This window comes from Ictidomys tridecemlineatus, chromosome 13 (genome assembly GCF_052094955.1).
Source record: "Ictidomys tridecemlineatus isolate mIctTri1 chromosome 13, mIctTri1.hap1, whole genome shotgun sequence".
Classification (NCBI taxonomy): domain Eukaryota; kingdom Metazoa; phylum Chordata; class Mammalia; order Rodentia; family Sciuridae; genus Ictidomys; species Ictidomys tridecemlineatus.
This window is the reverse complement of record NC_135489.1, coordinates 90,309,907-90,328,548: the sequence shown is the minus strand read 5'-3', so window position 1 is coordinate 90,328,548 and position 18,642 is coordinate 90,309,907. Positions and strand designations below refer to the sequence as shown.

General features: G+C 42.4%; 1 protein-coding gene across 5 annotated transcripts in view; it reads right to left on the bottom strand.

Moving 5' to 3' along the window:
* Ldlrad4 (low density lipoprotein receptor class A domain containing 4) overlaps positions 1-18,642 on the bottom strand; it is a 353,541-nt gene that overhangs the window by 240,315 nt on the left and 94,584 nt on the right. Inside the window, exon 1 of one of the 5 annotated variants that reach the window (XM_078030499.1) lies at positions 11,911-11,932. The exons of the other annotated variants lie outside the window; for them this stretch is intronic. The gene's annotated coding sequence lies outside the window, so the exon portion shown is untranslated. Of the gene's footprint in view, positions 1-11,910; positions 11,933-18,642 lie in introns of those variants that run through there. 5 annotated transcript variants of the gene reach the window in all.

The following is an 18,642-nucleotide window of genomic DNA, read 5'->3' as shown; positions in this document are numbered from 1 at the left end:
TGTGACAAGATACCTGAGATAATCAACTTTGACAAAAGGCAGGTTTACCGTGCCTCGTGGTTTCAGAGGCGTCAGTCCATGACTGAGGAGCTCCACGCGTTGGGCCTGTGGTGAGGGCCACACAACGTGGTGGGGAGTGCAAGGTACAAGCAAACTGTTCCACTCATGGCGGCCAGGAAACAGAGATGGAGAGGGGAGGAGACCAGCTTCCCACAATTCCCTTCAAGGTCATGACCCAGTGACCTAAAACTTCCTATGAGGTCCCATCTCTTAAAGGTTCCACCACCTTCCAACAGCACCATGCGGAGGCCCATGGAGCACATGGGCCTTGGGCTCAGATCCACACCGGTGCTCCAGCCCGACCCCAGCAACACTGTCAACCCTTAGTTTATCACTTCTGCCTGCTGGGCTGGTTGCCCCTCCCTTCCTGCCGTCCCTCTTTCTCTCATAAGGAAGGACTGAAAGACTCCCAGGCATATACTACTCGAAGCATCACCGAGTTCAACTCCACCGTCTTCGCATGTGCAGGAAACAGAATAAAGTGCTTCCACAGAGGATTTTAAAAGTCATTTTCTATTTGCATGACATGTGCCCCTACTCAAGAACTCAAATAATATCTGTCACTAGAGAACATTTTTAAGAGGCAGTAATGTTCACTGTGAAAGAGATTGGAAATAGAGATAAATGAACTAACCAACATTATAACCCTCACTGCCAAAGTTACCCAATATTAGTGGCAAGTATCTTGCAGATCAGATGATTAGGCATGTTTTTGTAAAAAAACGGAAAAAAAAATCATATTACAGATTCTGTTATATAAAGTTTTCATTTAATATATATTAAAACTCATTCTATGCTAATGACACTTTTCCTTTGGAACAGAACGTCTACGTATCCACAGTATACTTGAGACCAATCTTTAATGTTCACAATCGCAGTCATGTCTGCTAAGGTAGAATCTCTGATGACAAGACCAGGTCTCGTAGAGATGGCAGCAAAGACTGTGCACAGTATCTGGAACTGACTGTAGACTTGTGACGAGGACAAGGCATTGCAAGATACCAAGGTTTGCGCTGTATTACCACTCCACCGAGGAGCGCCTGCTAATTTGGCAATGAAAATGTTTCACATTTTTAAAAATGAGACTGAGTAGAAAGACTTAAGGCACCTCTGAGACCACAACCAATATTTATTTTATTTTTATTACAGTACTGCTCCTGACACTACATATTTTATCATGGAAATGAGAACTAGCATTATCATCGTCAGCTGTCAAAACAGTTCCTGAACGCCAAGGTCATAAGCCATCACTAATTCAAAGACGACGTGCGGTCGTTAAGAATGCAAAGCTGTCCTCAGAGCTGACTCCCAGACTCAGCCTGACACTGTGCATGACAGGCTCCGCTCTGTTTAGACAAAGCTCTTTTGGGCGCTGGGATAATTAAAACATACACACATGCACTTGAGAAACCTGCATGTTAATTCCCAGTCTCCTTTTCCTCGGGTGCGGTCCTGGAGATTTTCATTAAGGGAAGCAGAGTGCAGCTGTCAGCAAACGCCCTCCTGCCCCCATTCCTATTATCCTCCAGCCCTGGCTGCCAGTCGGCATTTTGATGAGTAACCTGATAACTACATCACACAGTGCTGGTTAGACACATGATTAGCAAAAGACGAGTCAGGCTCTCGTACCTTAAGCAAAGAAGAAAAAAAAGTAGCTTTCCACTTAAGCTCTTCCACGGAGGCCTGAAGTGCCCACCAAGCTCACAGCTGGGATCCACCTCCCTCTCGTGTAATCTGCATAATCGGAGTCCAAAGGAACCTTCCTGCCCATAATCCAGGTACCTACAAGCCACGCTCAAGGACAACTGGATGTGTCACCTTGGCCTTCCCTTCTCACTCCTGGTAAACTGCTTTCCATACTCTTGGATCCAGCAAACCATCTTTGGCTGTTGTAACCCTTCTAATTTTCTACCTGTTTGATTCAACTTGGCTTCAAAAATGTGTGTCTGTTTCTGTGAAGATCCAGCTAGAAACATTCGGATCACATCTGGAGCCGGGAGACCTCGATGGAAAGGTCACCCAGCTGCAACCTGGGGACTCAGAGGTTTCACCGCCAGACAGCGGCACCTATGGGCTTTCATTTTTTTTTTTAAATATTTTTTTAGTTGTCCGTGGACCTTTATTTTTCTTATTTTTATGTGGTGCTGAGAAGAGAACCCAGTGCCTCACACGTGCTAGGCAAGTGCTCTGCCCCTGAGCCCCAGCCCCAGCCCCAGCCCCGTCCCCAGTGGCCTCTCCAAGTCATTAGCTCCACCAGCTCTCTGTCCAGATCTGAGCCTGGGTCTGCAGGGAGCCTGCTCAGACTGGCTGCAGGCAGAGCCCAGCGGACAGCACCAAGGAGAGGAACACAGGCCCTGGAGGGGAACCACGCCGCCCACAGCCTCATCCTGCCACAAAGCCCTGCGTGGACCAGGCAGCCTCACCTTGGCCACGACACCTGACAGGGATGAGGGCCACGGGGAGGCATCTGGACCTCCTTGGATGACCTCACTCAACTGCCAGGGAACCTGCTCGGACAGACCCAGCAGGGTGATGTCCTGACCTTGAGCAGATGGGACAGCGCAAACCTGGCTCAGGGCCGCAGTGGAACTGGCCGTCTCGCTGGGGTGGGGGTGGGGTCAAGCCATGCAACCACCACCCAGAGGGAGGTGCAACAAGTTCCTGGGGTCTCTGTAAGGAAAGCTGCATCTCCTGCTCTCCAAACCTGACGTCTCCCCTTTCCTCGAGATCATCACCACCCAAAACGTCAGTACATCATACACATATAAGTGACAGAAAAATGGGGACGGGCATTCTGAAGCGTATTTGGAGCGAATGACAGAGTGAGGATCCTGTGGCCACATCGGGGGTCTTCTCAGCGAGCCACAGGCTCTTGCAGAGGATGCTGCTTTGGTGCTCAGAACACTAAATGTGTGCCGCTAACTCCTCTCCCTCCGCTGCAAGCTGATGCTTCAACTCACAAGTACTTGGGGCAAACCTCAAAGGCCATTCTCAATGCAAAACATGGTGGGGGTTTTATGTTCCTTCCCCACGCCCCCTCCTCTGAGGAAAAACAGGAACACCGGGGAGATCAATGGAGATCAAAGGGGGAAAAGTGGGACACAAAAATACAGAAATTCTCCCGGGGCCAGGAAGGGACCTTCCCACCACTCAGGCTGGCCTGGCGAAGGAGCCGTGGGCGTCCACCTTCCTTGACTCAGTTCCCCCAGGCCAGAGGCCTTATGTAAGAAAGTCCAGCACGCCTGCATCTCATATTTTACCTTGTTGAAAAATATTGGAGATTTTTAAGCAAATAAACGACAACAGCCAGTGCATTTGAAGACAGAAATGGGAAAACCCACGCTCACCAATGTCCTTCTCATGACCATTCATGGTGACTCTGGATAACCTGGAAATGGCTCAATCCCCAAATCTCAGGGATGTTTTGTCATACTGACGCTCTTGAGTACTGATACCACAATGGAAGGACGAGGTCTACCAGGCAAGGCCCAAGGCAGCACGGAGAACAGAATCTAAGCAGGATCATCACTGGTGGACACTGTTGATGTCCTCGCTGGATACAATGCAGCACGTGCGTGTCCTCGCTTGTGTTACCTTGCTATACCCCCATTAGGTTACAACTTCCCAAGGGCAGAAGAGACCCTCCACAGGACCCTATTCTCAGTCTGACCCTAAAATAAACCCGCCTCCAAAGTGCCTTAGAGGTGTGATTTTTTTTTCCCTCCACTGATAACAAGAGACAACCGGCAAGAAGCTAAGAGCCTGGGTCCTGGGTGGCAGGAGCTTGGCTGAGCCCTGAGGTGTCCATCACTGGAGAGGGACTGTTCCCCAAGACCTAGTGCAGCTTGAGGCTTATCATCTCTCCCTTCCAGGGCCCACTTAGAGCTCCCATCCTCTGCTCCACCAAAAGTTGAGAAAACTTTACTTATTTCAAAAGCCAAAGATGGCCAGGAATAACAATAATCAGCGTCCAGCCGTGCCTGGCCGCAGGCCTGTGGATTGGAGGGAACCCTGTGAAACACACAAGCCAAGGCCAGGGTCACCTGAGGGCAAAGCAGGGTGAGGAATCGGGACCCTTTCTGGTCAACGCAGAGGGCCTGTCACGGTGGGCCTAAGGTAGCTGTCACTGCCAAGTGAGCAAGGACCAGCCTTCATATCAGTCATCACCTGTTAAATTTCCCCAAATGAGTTCACAATCATGTTTATCTGTCATTAAAAAAAAAAATGTTGGTCCCTTTTTGCAGTGGTTACCCAGCAAATGAATCGGCAGAGTACTGGACCTGGCAGCTCTCAATACAGCGTGGCTTTCCCTTAAACAAACAAGGAAAGTCCTGACTCAAACAGCAGACCATCTCATCGCTGGACAACTTCAACCTTCAGAAACTACCTGCCACTGATGGCAGGGGACCTTGACCCCCGGTACCTTGCAGCCACAGGCTCCCAGGGGATCATCTCCAACAGTGCACAGCCCCACTCTCCTCCTCCTGAGAGAGCTTCTCCACTCATTGAGGACCTTTGTCTATAGGATGGAGTCCTCTCTATCCCTGAGCTTCTCCAGGTCACTTAATGCTAAGACTCCTGGCCACTGGAGTCCCTACCTCTGACCCATCTCTGGGGTGTCAAACCTGAACCTGAGCAGGGGGACGGCCTGACCGTGTGGGATTCCACGGAGCAATGGCACGCACTGGTGCAGGCTGAGGTGATGCTGTGGCCTCTCCATTTACCTCTGCCCCAGCCCCTTCCTGGTCAGCAGTCCAGCTTCCCTCCCTCAGCAGGAAGCAGACCGGACCTAATTTGCAACATTAACATGTCTGAGGGCGGCTGGAGTCTCAGTCAGCAGCCCAGCTCAGATCCCAGGCTAGGAAAAACCACAGGAAACAGCAGTGAAAACCACAGCAAAACTACAGACCCCCAGACACCAGGGGCAGGAGGTCGTGGGCAGAGGAACACAATGGAATATCTGGCCTGTGTGCCAAAGAGAGACTCAGGAAGATTTTAAAACGGCAGGTGAACAGGGGAATTGAAAAACATGTACACAGGCCAGGCCAGGCACATCACCAAAATCAGGAGTAGAAGGACCTAATCCTCCCCAGGGACTGATTTCAAAGCCCAGCCAAGCAGTGGAGTCTTCCCCAGCACAGAGCCACTCCAGAAATACAGGGGGAAGGTGGCTATTTTTTTTTCCAAATACCTAAAATGTTCATCACAAAAGCACACGGCATAACAACAATAACAACAACAACAAAAAAAAAAAACATATAAAAATAAGAACCCTCAAAACAAAAACAAAACACAGGAAAACATGAACCTAAGGGGAAAAAATAAAGTGGTGGACACTGTCGCTGAAGAGGCACAGGTGTCGGATGTACAGACGAAGACTTAAGGAGTCTTTTATGCTGAAAGAACTAACCTTTTTATATAGGAGCTCAGAGCTATAATCTTTCCTCTTAAAACTGCCTTCACTGTCTCCCAGATATTTTGGCATCTTGTATTTCCATTCTCACTTGATCCTAAACATTTTAAAGTTTCTCCCTCTCATTTCTTTGATGAACCACTTGTGATTCAAAAGTGTAATGGTCATTCTCCATGTGTTTACACCATTTCTCTAGTTTTTCTTGCTGTCGATTTCTAATTTCATTCCATTATGATATGATAAGATTCCAAGAAATTATTTCAAATTTTCTACATTTGTTAAGACCTGCTTTGTGGCCTAACATATAATCTATTTTGGAGAAAGTTCAATGAGCAGCTGAAAAGAAAGTGCATTCAGCTGTTGTTGGGTGAAATAATTGTAGATACTCATTAAGTTCAATTAACTTATAGTATGTTCTAACTTTGTGGTACCTTTGCTGGTTTTATGTCTGGATGACTTATCTATTAGTGAGAGAGGCATTGAAATCACTCAGTATTATAGTACTGTGGCCTGTCTGCATCTTTATGTGGAGTAGTATTTGCTTAATACAACTCATTGTACCAATCTTTCAGGCATAAACATTTACTATAATTATATATTCTCTTTGGTTTGTCCCCTTTACCAACGTGTACTGAAATTGTTTGTCTCTTCTAATTTTGGCTTAAAATTTGTTTGGCAGATATGAGAACAGCTACTCCTGCTTGCTTGTGGGTTCCATTTGCATGAAGTATCATTTTCCACCCATTTATTTGCAACCTGGAAATGTCTTTACCTGTGAGACGTGTTTCTTGCAGGTAATATATAGTTGGGTCTTATTTTTAAATCCAACCTGTCAGTCTGTGTCTTTTAATTGAAGAATTAAGATTTATTCCTTCCCAAGCTCTTGGTTGCTCTTCTCTTCTTCTCTGTGTGGGATTCCTTTAAGTATTTTCTGCCACGCTGGCTTAGTAGTCATGAATTCCTTTAAATTGGCTTATTGTGGAAGGTTTTAACCTCTTCTTTGATTGTGAAGGATGGTTTTTCTAGATAGAACAACCTTGGTTGTCATTATTTTCTTTCAGGGCTTGACAGATCATCCTCCTTCTGGGTTTCTTGTAATCAATCTACTGTTATTCTAACTGGTTTTCCTTTGAATGTGACCAGCATTTCTCTATTACAACTTTTAATTTTTTATTAGGGGTTTTTGGCATTTTAATTATAATGGTGTCACAGAGAGGTTCCTCTCAGGTCTTGTCTACTTGGGATTGTAAATGTATCCAGTAACTGGATGTCCATCTTATTCCCAGGGCTTGGATATTTTCCTCTATTATTTCACTGAATAGGCTATCAATGTCATTAGCCTGTATCTCTGCTCTGTCCCCAATACCCATGAACCGTAAGTTTGATCTCTCGTAGTTGTCCCAGAGTTTTTCTACATCCTGATCATAGTTTCTCATTTTTTCTTTAATACTGTCTGAATGTTCAAAGGTATCCACCTCACTTCAAGCTCTGAAACTTTGTCTTCTACTTGATCTAATTTATTGGAGGGGCATTCAACTGAGTTTCATATTTGACTTATTGTGTCTTTTGCTTCCAAGATTTATGTTTGGTTCTTTTTCACCATTTCTATCTCTTTATGGAAATGTTCTTTTATATCTTGCATTTCCTTCCTTCGTTCATTCCTTAGCTCTCCTTTTAATTTGTGGATCATTTTTAATAACCAACTTTTGTAATTCCTTGTCTGGCATTTCATCCATTTCAAAGTCTGCGGGTTCAGTTATTGGGGGATTAAAAACTTTTGAAGACGTCTTATTGGTTTATTTCAACACATTTTCTGATATCCTATATTGTTTGTCCATCTGTTATGATGGATTCCTCTTCTTCTATTCTGTAAGGGTCTTTTAATGAGCACTTGTCTCTTATTATAAGCCCTGATCTGGGGTTATGTCTTATTGTCAGCCTAACTGAGGTACTTAAGTTCAATCATCAGCACCACTTTGAGAGGAGACAGTAACACCAGTGACAGTGGTAATTTCAGAACAAATCATAATATGGACATTTAAAAATTTATTGCTAATAATTTATACCATTCTTCTAAACAATGAAAAAAGTGGGTGAGAAATAATATCGTAGGTTGAAAAGTTAAACATCAATGACAATAACTTAAGACTAACATATATGAGAAGAAGAAAGAGAAGAGAAAGGAAAAAAAATGTGTGAGGAAAGGGAGACAGAAGGAAAAATGAGGAGAGAAAGAAAGAACGGAAGAGGAAAGGAATGAGAAAAAATTTTTTTTAAAAAACCAATTAATTGGAAGAATCCATAAAATTATATGGAATCATGAAAAACTTTTAATGAGAAAAGATATAACCAACAAAACACTCTACAGAAAAGAAATATTGCAACCTAAATCATAGAAAGATTCTGTTTTCTCCTTGCAGTGATATTTAAAATATAGACACTTCTCTCTTGGACTCTCATAGGCACACAAGCAGGTGTGAGCTTGCTTTCGTAGTTTACAGTGCGTGGAGAGCAGTGGCACGTGGTAGGGGCACGGGGTGGCTCAGCACTAGGTGCAGAGCAGCAGCAGGAGGACCAGTGGAGCTTGAGGCCAGTGTGGGCAACACAGTGAGACCGTTATCTCTTAAGCTGAAGGAGGGGAAGGGGAGAAGTAGGAGAGGGAGGAGAAGAGGACAAAGAGACAGATGAAGAAGAAAAAGAAAGAGAAGGATCTCAAATTAACACCCTAACTGTGTTTCCCAAGAAGCCAGAGAAAGAACAAATGAAACTCAAGACTAGAAGAAGAAAGAAAAGAACAAAAATTGGAATAGAACAAAACTAAAACAGAGTCTAGGAAAAATGAGAGAAAAAAATAATTTCTTAAAAGATCCAAAAAATTGTTAGGCATTTAGCTAGACTAAGAACATCAGAATTGAATGTGGAGACATTACTACTCATTTGACATGAATTAAAAGTACCAGGAACAATTTTATGCCAACAAATTTTCCACCTCGATGAAAAGGATGAATTCCTAGAGTCACACAACCTACTAAGGCTGAATCATGAAGAACCAGAAAATCTGAGTAGACCTATAAGTAGGAAGGAGGCCGAATCAGCAAGAAAAACCTCTCACAAAAGGAAAACCAAGGACCAAGTGTTTTCATTGGTGAATCCTCACCAAGCCTTTATTTAAAAAAAAAAAATCAATACCAATTCTTCTCAAACTATTTAAAAAATAGTATTATTTGATGCCAAAGTCAAATGAATACATTACAAGAAAACTACAAATTGCAAACAAACGTCCTTATGAATAGTTGGTACAAAACCTCCAACAAAATACAGTCACGTGCCATTTATGATGGGGATGTGTTCTCGGAATGCACTGTTAGGTGATGTTTGTGCAAACCATAGAATGTCCTTTCACAAACTAAGATAGTACAATATCATAAGCATTAGAGTCTTATGCCAACACCATCGTATTTGCAGCCCATCCCTGACCAAAACATCATTAAGCAGAACTTGACTATAATAGTACATCAAATTCAGCAGCACGTTAAAAGGATTATACAACATGAACAAGTGGATTCATTCCTGGAATGAAAGGAGGTTCAATGCATAGAATCAATAAATATATCCCATTAACAGAACAAATGTGGGGGAAAAAACCCACAATTGTCTCAATTGAAGCAGGAAAATTACCTGGCAAAATTCAACAGCCATTCAACAAACCAGAAACAGAAGGAAATTGCCTCAACGTTCTAGAGATGATCTATAAAAACTCTACAAGTAACATCACACTCAAAGGTGAAGGATTGAGAACTACTTCTCTAAGATGAAGAGCAGAACAAGAAAGCCCATTTTTGCCACTTCTACTCAACATAATACTGGAAATCCTACAGAGGGCAAAATCAGGCAAGAAAGACAAAAAGTATACAAATAGGAAAGGAAGAAGTAAAAGTATTTCTGTTCACAGCTGACATGATCTTAAATGTAGAAAATCATAAACGTTTTACACACACAGATGCCTGCACACCAAAACTATTAGAACTAATAAGTTCACCAAAGTTGCAGGAAACAAAATCAACATATAAACACCCATGTACTGGTATGAACTAACAATGAGCAACCCAGAAAGAAATCAGAGAACAATTCCATTTATGATAGCATAAGAAAGAATAAAATAGTTACAGATAAACTTAATTAAGGAGTGTGCAGAAGAATCATGCATGGTAGAATCTTAATCAGCTATGAAAGTGAAACCTTATTATTCACAACAACATGAATGGAACTGAGGATCTTTATGTGTACTGAAGTCAGCCAGACACAGGACAGTACATACTGCATGATCTCACTCACACATGAGCTGTGGTTACCAGAGGCTGGACAGACAAATGCACAGGGAAGGATGGTGAAAAGACAATCATTGGTACTAGGCCAGAGCTCTTCGGAGCCATTACACAGTAAGTAGGGTAACTACAGATAAGATAATGTACCATATGTTTCAAAAGTCTAGAAGAAAAGATTTTGAATGTTTTCACCATAAAAACTAACAAGTGTTGGATTTAAACATTGCACAAAGGTTTAATGATTTGAACATTACACAATGTATACACATATTGAAACATCACATGGTGATTCAAATATATTTAATATTATGCTTTACATAAAATGTAAAATAGACGGATATACTGGAAACCAAAAACATTGCTTCAATGCTTTAAAAATTAATAATCTGTTTCAATAAATGGAAAAACATTCTATTGACTCAAGGACTGGAATACTGAAGATGGCTAAGATGTCAATACAATGCAACATGACCTACAAAGTCAATATATTCCCTATCAAATAAGTGTTTTGAAGACTGATAAATCCATTCTCAAATTCATATGGAACGAGCTGGAGTTGTGGCTCAGAGGTAGAGCACTCGCCTACCATGCATGAAGCACTGGGTTGGATCCTCAGCACCACATAAAAATAAAATAAAGATATTATGTTCACCTGTAACTAAAAAATAAATATTTTTTTTAAATCATATGGAACATCAAGAGATCCTTAAACAAAGCAAAACAAAAAACTTGAAAGAAAGAACAAAGTTGGAAGACTCAATTTTCCAATATCAAAACTTGCTTCAAGTCTACAATAATCAAAGCAGCACGATACTAATAAGGACAGACAGACACACAATGGAGTAGAACAGGGACCTGGAAATGAAACCCTGCACATATGATCAGATGGTTTTTTACAAGGGTACCAAGACCCTTCAATGGATGAAAAACAGTCTATTCGACATGTAAGTCGAGAAAACTGGACACCCACATGCAAAACAATCAAGCTGGTCGCTTGCATCTTATACCAAAATAACTCAAAATGGTTAAAAATCTAAACATAAGGGCTAAAACTATAAAAACTCTAAGAAGAAAAGCTTCTCAACAATGCAACAATGACAGGGCAATGAATTCTTGGATAGGACACCAAAAGCAGAGACCTTCAAAAAAAAAAAAAAACAGGAAATTTATGCTTCATCAAAATCAAGAACTTTTGAATATACAAAGACATTATCAAAAAAGTGAAAAGCTACTCCCAGGCACGGTGGCACATGCCCATGATCCCAGCTACTTAGGAGGCTGAAGCAGGAGGATCACAAGTTCAAGGCCAGCCTCAGCAACTTTAGCAAGACCCTGCTAAAAAAAAAATTGGGGTGTAGCTCAATGGCAAAGACCTCTAGGTTCAGTAGGAAATGGGGGCTTGCTCAGTGGTAAAGCACCACTGGGTTCAATTCCCGGCACACCCCCCACCAAAAACAAAAGTACTAGGAAGTAAGACTGAGTGATTTTTATGTCCTTTTTAAAACTGTTGATTGTCTCTTTTCAAAATGTTCTTCATGATCTTTTATTACCATTTCAATAAAAAGATCATTTTATCTAATCTTTAAAAAAGAGGACATTACCATTGCCCTGTCAGACTCTTCCTATTTTGGTTTCATTCATGTATTTACACTAAATTTTTACTTTTACCTCTGAAAAGAACACAAAGCTTAATACACATACAGAAGGGGAAAAAAGACCTAAGAGATAATGTGTTCACCACACAACACATTACTTTTTGCAAAGCCAATCTTTTTAATAAGTGAATACCCTTCTCAAGCCACAAGAAAAGGCAGCCTCTAAATTGTGGGAGGTAAAATTACCAACACTTTGCCCTTTCCTACCCAAAGAGTCTACCACTTTGCTCAAATTGCACATCACAGATATCACAAATGAAGCAAAAAGAGAAATGTAAACTGTTTCATGAATTTCAGCAAAGAAGTAACCTCCTCCTCCCTCCTCTACCCCAAGAGGGCAAACCTAAAACAAAAGACGCCCCCGACTCACGGCTGTCCTCTTGGCAGGAGAGCATCACGCTAAAACACGGACATCTCCCTCCTCCCCGCCTGTCCCCCAGTTGAAACCAACACAGACCACAAACCAGGCTCCCAGGTGCTCCCTCCAGCCACGCCAAGTGTGAGCGACTGCGCCTTGTTTTTTACGTTCAGAGGAACATCCACCAACAATTCTTGGAAACTGCACTGTGTTCTTCACAGAAATGCAAAGATGGAGAACACGGCCCAGTTCAGTTCTATTTTCACCAGAACCTTATCTCCACAGAGTAAACATATGCGTGACAGTAACCTTTACACTCTTGGAAACATTCACAAACAAATCCACCAACGCGGCGCTGAGGAAGGGCACAGCTCGGCTCAGCTCGGGGCTGGGATCCGCTGTCACAGTCCAGAGCGGCAGGTGCTGTTTTTAGATCTGTGTCTGGAAGCACGACTGCTATCAAAGTGTGAGACCAGAGCGGAGGGGGGAGAGATCCGGTTTTCCCCACTCTCCTCTCACCTCCCTAGGATGTCTGTCGCAAGGACCCCTTAAATAAAACAAAGGGAGGACACACGTCAGCAGGTGCCAGTCTAAAAACGAAAACCCAAGGGGGGGGGGCAGAAAGGAAAGATGGCAGAGGACGCGAAATGCCAATCACAGTCACAGAAGTTGTAGGAAGGACGAGAGATGAGAATAGAGAGTCTCGTCCCACCTACAGATCCCTTTTCTGGTCCCAGAAGGAGGGAGAGAGGGGCAGAGAGAAGGAAGGAGATCGAGCAGAGACAAGGCTTTGGTGGATGATGAAGTCCCCAAATGCCCAACAAGACTAGGGTCGCTTTGGTTGTATAAGGGATCTACTGTGCCCAGTACTGAAAAAAGACCATGGTACTGTGATGGAGCTTTGCACTCAGTTTTGAAGCCCTGCTCTACCTTTTGGTGGATGGCAGGATCACAAAACTGGATCTTTGTGAAACTACTTTGCTCATCTGTAAAGATGGACGAATGAATGGCTTTTTCCTTCTCCTCCCTATAAGAAACAAAAGCAAACTGACGACGAAAAGGTCTCATTGAATTTTCAAACTTGATTTTCCATGAAACTGGAAGATGGATAGAATTGAGAGAATTCCAGCTACCTGGATGGACGGCCAGAGGTAGCTGTGCCCGGGCAGAAGCCGCACGGAGGGGCAGAGAAGAGAGGCACCAAGGAGGGAAGGGGCTCGCGTCCTGAAGGACACCAGCGGCATCCCGAGTCTGCCTAAAGAAGAAGACTCCCTAAAACGTCAAGCCAAGAAGATGAACCAGTAATCTGCCATTAAAATTGTTAAACTTGAAGAGGCAGTCACAAGGGAAGGATGGAAAAGAGGAGGGAAGGAAGGAGAAATGAAGCACAAGTATAAGGAACACCAGAGGACACAGTGAGAAAAGGGGAAAAAGTACAACAGGGTCCAGAAGAAATCAGAAAAAAAAAAACTGTTTTGAGGGGAAAAAAAATATTACAGAAGATAAGTTTGAAACGAGCACAAGTTAGAAGAGATATTGCAGGAAACCAAAGAAGAGATGGTGATGTGGATTGGGCGGGGGCGGGCGGAGAACGAAAGGATTAGAAAGGATCAGGAAGAAAAATGACAGATTTTGAAGAAGAGCAATGAGATTCCAAAAAATGCATATTTGGAACCCCTAAAAAAAATAAAAACAAACAATGGAATGAAACAAATATAGAGAGACATTATTTAAGAAAAAGCTCCATAATAAAAAAAAAAAAAGCCCTAAATCTATCAATAGGGCACACTGGGGCTCTGTATTAAGACATTACCTCAGTGACAAAGAGAACTGACCCAAACAGTCCACAACCAGAACTATCCTGGTAAAACCGGACTCATAAAAGTCTGACTTTAAAAATAAGGAACAGGGGCTGGGGATGTGGCTCAAGTAGTAGCGTGCTCACGTGGCATGCGTGCGGCCCGAGTTCGATCCTCAGCACCACATACAAAGATGTGTGTCCGCCAAAAACTAAAAATAAATAAATAAATAAATAAATATTAAAATTCTCTCTCTCTCTAAAAAAAAAAATTAAAAAAAATAAGGAACAGCTCCTTGGACACCTTCACAAATGGAAAAACAAAATCCAGTCGGAACTACAGTAAGCAGAACCTGCACTTCTTCACAGTAACAAGGCACACCATGAATCATTGGAGCACGTCCTCAAAATACTTAAAATACTAAACAAATAAAGCATAAGTCGAAGATTCCGTATCCCACAGGCACTCTTTCATGGATAAAAGCCACAGACTAACTCAGGACTATTGTCAGAGACTCTGGGCTCAATGACTTCAAGAGACAGTCAGGGAGATGAAGGCAAAAGAACTAGAAATTGAATTCATGTAACTGTAAAACTAAGATGAAAGCCAAGGAAATGATCAAAGTAATAAACCAAGTCTAAGTGTAATAGTGCACATCAATATAGAAACTAAACAACCAGCAAAAATCAGGGCAATGAGGGACAGGGACCAAAGACGGGGAGACAGAGTAACACTCCTGACACCTCATCCCTAGAGGCTGCGAACCCACATGCAGCATCCAGGCTTGGGGGCGGCTCAGTGGTGGAACATGTGCTTAGCAAGTGTGAGGCCCTGGGTTCCATCCCCAGCACCACCATCATCCTCATCATCATTCAAAGGTGAATGGCAAAAGTAGCCTATGTAGAGACATATCTGAGAGTGTGAAGGAAATGCCGCAAGCTACCGCAAGCTGCTCCCCCTCATGCAGGGCAGGAGAGGGAGGAGGAAGAGACATGTGCCAGCCATTATCAATTGCGCCAGCAGCTTCCACCAACAAACTGGAGAAGTCAAGGTAATTCATAAAGTTATCATCAGAAAGTTTGCTAGAAAAAAAATGTATTCACAAACTCACAAACCAAACACAAACTAAAAATAGGTCCCATACTAAGAGTTTGAGGGAGAGAGGAATAGGAAAGACAGTGCAATGAATCTGTCATAATTTCCCCACACAGTAAATCCCACCATCACATACGTCCCTAAGAATGGGACTCTAACTAGAATAAGATGTATTCCATGCTTGAATATCAAAATGGATTCTGCTGTAATCTGTAACTAAAAAGGACAAATAAGTAAAATAATATCAGATAGCATGGACAAACCTGCATAAAACATTTAAGTGTAAGTAAATTATAAGATGCATAATGAAAAAAGACTTAATAATAACATAAAACGTGACAAAACAAGACTTTCATAGCAATAATGTAAATAAGTTAAATTCACCAATTTAAAAAATTTCAGATGAAGCCATGAAGCGAAATTTAACCCAGTCTCAGCAGACTAGAAATAGAGGGGAACATTCTCAACTCAGTAAAGAACATCTACAAAAAAAACTATAGTAAACATTATACTTAGTGATGAAAAACTAGAATATTTCCTGCTAAGATAAAAAAAAATAGGGAAAAATGTCCCTCTCACCACTTATTTTCAACATACTATAAATCCTAGCTAATGCAACAAGACAAGAAAAGGAAATAAAAGTGTACTGATTAGGAAGAAATAAAACTGACTTTGTTTGCAGATAACAAGATTGCAGAAAATCCAGAAGAATCAACCGAATGCTGGAACTGATATAGCAAGGTTTGCAGGATACAAAATCCATACACAAAAGTCAGTCTTTCCTACCTACCAGCAATAAATAAGAGCAATGGGAAAATTAAACACAACTCATTTACAGTAGCACCTCCAAAAACTGAAACACTCTGGTGTAAATGTAACAAAATATGTATAAACCTTTTCAAAGAAAAACACAAAATGCTGATTAAAGAAATCAAAGGGGAAGGGTTGGGGTTGTGGCTCAGCGGTAGAGCACACGCCTAGCACATGCCAGGCCCTGGGTACAATCCTCAGCACCACATAAAAATAAATAAAATGAAAGTATTGTGTGCAACTACAACTAAAAACTAAATATTAAAAAAGAAAGAAAAAAATCAAAGGGGAGGGCTGGGTGTGCAGCTCAGTGACAGAGCAGAGCACTCATCCAGCACATGCCAGGCTCTGGGTTAAATCCCCAGCACCACAAAAAAAAAAAAAAAAAAAAAAAAAAAATTCTTTGAGAAAACAAGAATTCCAATCAAGACCCCAGCAACTTACTTTGTGGATATTAATAAATTGATTCTAAAGTTTACACTTAGAGGCAAAATATCCAGAAGAGCCCACACAATTTTGAAGGAGAACAAAGTAAGAGGGTTGGCACACAGCCTAACTTCCACATTGACAAAAGAATACAAAAACAGAACAGCACTAGAGGCCACCTACCGGGGACACGGGCAACACAACGGAGGAGACGTAGTCTTTCCAACAGGTGGTGCTGGAACAGCTGGATGCACATGCACACGATAAATAAATAAATCCGGACACGGGTGTTACAAAACTGAACTCCAAATGGATCACAGGCCTGGATGTAAAACTCCTAGAAAAACATCTAGATGACCCTCAGGCATGGCAACAGCTGTGTGGATTCAACACCAAAAACACAACCCATGGGAAAATGGAGGAACTGTGATTGGGCAAAGGGGAGGGAGGGTGCGGAGGAGACACGAGGTCAGGAAAGATGGTGGAATGAGATGGACATCATTACCCTAGGTACATGTGTGACTGCACAGATGGTGTGACACACTACATCATGTACCACCAGAGAAGTGAAAAGTTGTGCTGCAATTGCGTTCAGCTGTCATATAGACCTAATTAGAATAAATAAATTTTAAATAAATAAATAAAATTTAAAAAATAACCCATGAAAGAAACAACTGATAAGCTGAACTTCATTAAAATGAAAGACTTATGCAAAAAGACAAAGCCAAGAGACGGAGAAGGCAGGCCCCGCCCTCGTCAAGAGACTGTGCTAAAACACTGTACCCAGAACACCCTGAAAACTTGACAATAAGGAAACAGACCAATTGAAAAATAATCCAAAGTTCTTAAAAGACACCTCATCGAAGGAGATACACAGAGCTCTGTCATGGGGAAAATGCAAATTAAAATAACAAAGAGATCCCACCGGGCACTGATTAGCACAGCCACAATCCAGAACATGACACTCTGGTGAGGAGCTCTCCAGCCTTCTGGGGGCATGTGAGATGGACAGCCACGCTGGAAGGCTGTTGGACAGTATCTTCAAAGGCCAACCACACACTCACCCTATGACCCGGCAGTCAGACGTCTTGGCATGTACCAAAAAGAACTGAAAAACTATGCCCCCCAAAAGTCCTGCACCTGGACACGTAGGACGGCTTTATTCATATTCACCAAAACACTTGGGAGCAACCAAGATGCACTTTGGTAGAGAATGAAGAGATGGAACTGTCCTGTGTCTGGACAAGGGAATAGTATTCAGCATTAAAAAGAAATGAGCTATCGAGGCGGGCCTGGAGGAACTTTAAATGCATGTCACGAGTTCGAAGAAGCCAATCTGATAAGGCCCCATGCCTCAACGCCTCCAGACAGATGATATTCTGGAAAAGAGGAAGTTCTGAAGACAGTAAAATACTCAGTTACTGGTGGAAGTTGAGGAGATGGAGAGATCAACAGGAGGGACAGAGGGGTTTAGGGCAGGGAAATGACTCTGTGTGACACTATACTGCTGAAGACGCGTCCTTACACACTGGTCCAGACCCACAGACGGCACAGCACCCAAAGTGAACCCCAAAGTAAACTGTGCGCTTGGGGTCATGATTTCAGTGCAGGCTCGTCTATTTTAAACAGTGTCCCACTGGGGCGCAAAGGGCAGGGGAGGGAGACCTGGGCAGGGGACACCTGGGGAAATCTCAGTAGCCTCTGGGGAATTTTGCTGAAAACTTAAAACTGTTCCAAAAAATAAAGTCATTTTTTTTTCTTTCAATTCAATCCATAAAGGACTATTTTGTTCCACTTCATACAAATGCATTTTAAATTCTGGATGAGATGAAAAGTTTCTAGGAAAAATACAATTTACAGCACCAAAACATCCTATCAAAGCTACCTGAACTGACGAAATTTCACAGAAAAAAAAAAAAAGATCTTCAAAGAATCACCCCTCAAAGAGCACCGAGCCGGTTCCACGGAGGTCATCAACTATGGCCAGTAATTCCAAAGCCATTTTTATGCTTTCCCAGAAGAGTGGAAAACAAAAATACATGATTCTTTAGAAGCAGCAATGTAACACTGATACTGAAGCCTGAGAGAGAGGAAGAGAAAGGTCAGCTGTGTGCATAAGACATTCGGTACAGAATCCGCTCGCAGCGCAGGCAAGGCCAGCATCAACCAAGAGAGCAGCGGGATCGGGGTGCTTTAATTAGGAAGCGTAAATACAGCTCAGGATCAGAAATTCGTTGTCATTAATTATCCTGACCAGGCTTCATAGAGAAGCACCAGATGGAAGGCCCAGAAAAGACATGGAGAGACCCTTGCTTCGACTCCACTGGAGGTACTAGCTCGAGTAGCCAGATAACAGATTCAGAAAGGACTAGAGACTTCCTCTTAATGGAAAAGAGGGGTACAATAAGGGCTATCTGCAAATAATATTATTGCACAATGTAAATAAGAGCCTAGTTACTGTAGCTCCTAAAAAAAGATCAAGTTTCCAGGAATAAATGCTATTGCAATTTGTAAAGTTTTCTGCAGAAAAGTTTAAAACCAGGCTGGACACTAAGGAACACTTGACCAGTGGGAAGATGTATCATGATCAGAGACAGGAAGATTCAACACCAGGAGGATGTCGAGTCTCCCCAAGGTACACACTTTTCATGCTCTGAATAAAAATACCACATTTTTTAAAACTAGAGAAGCTTAATTCTAG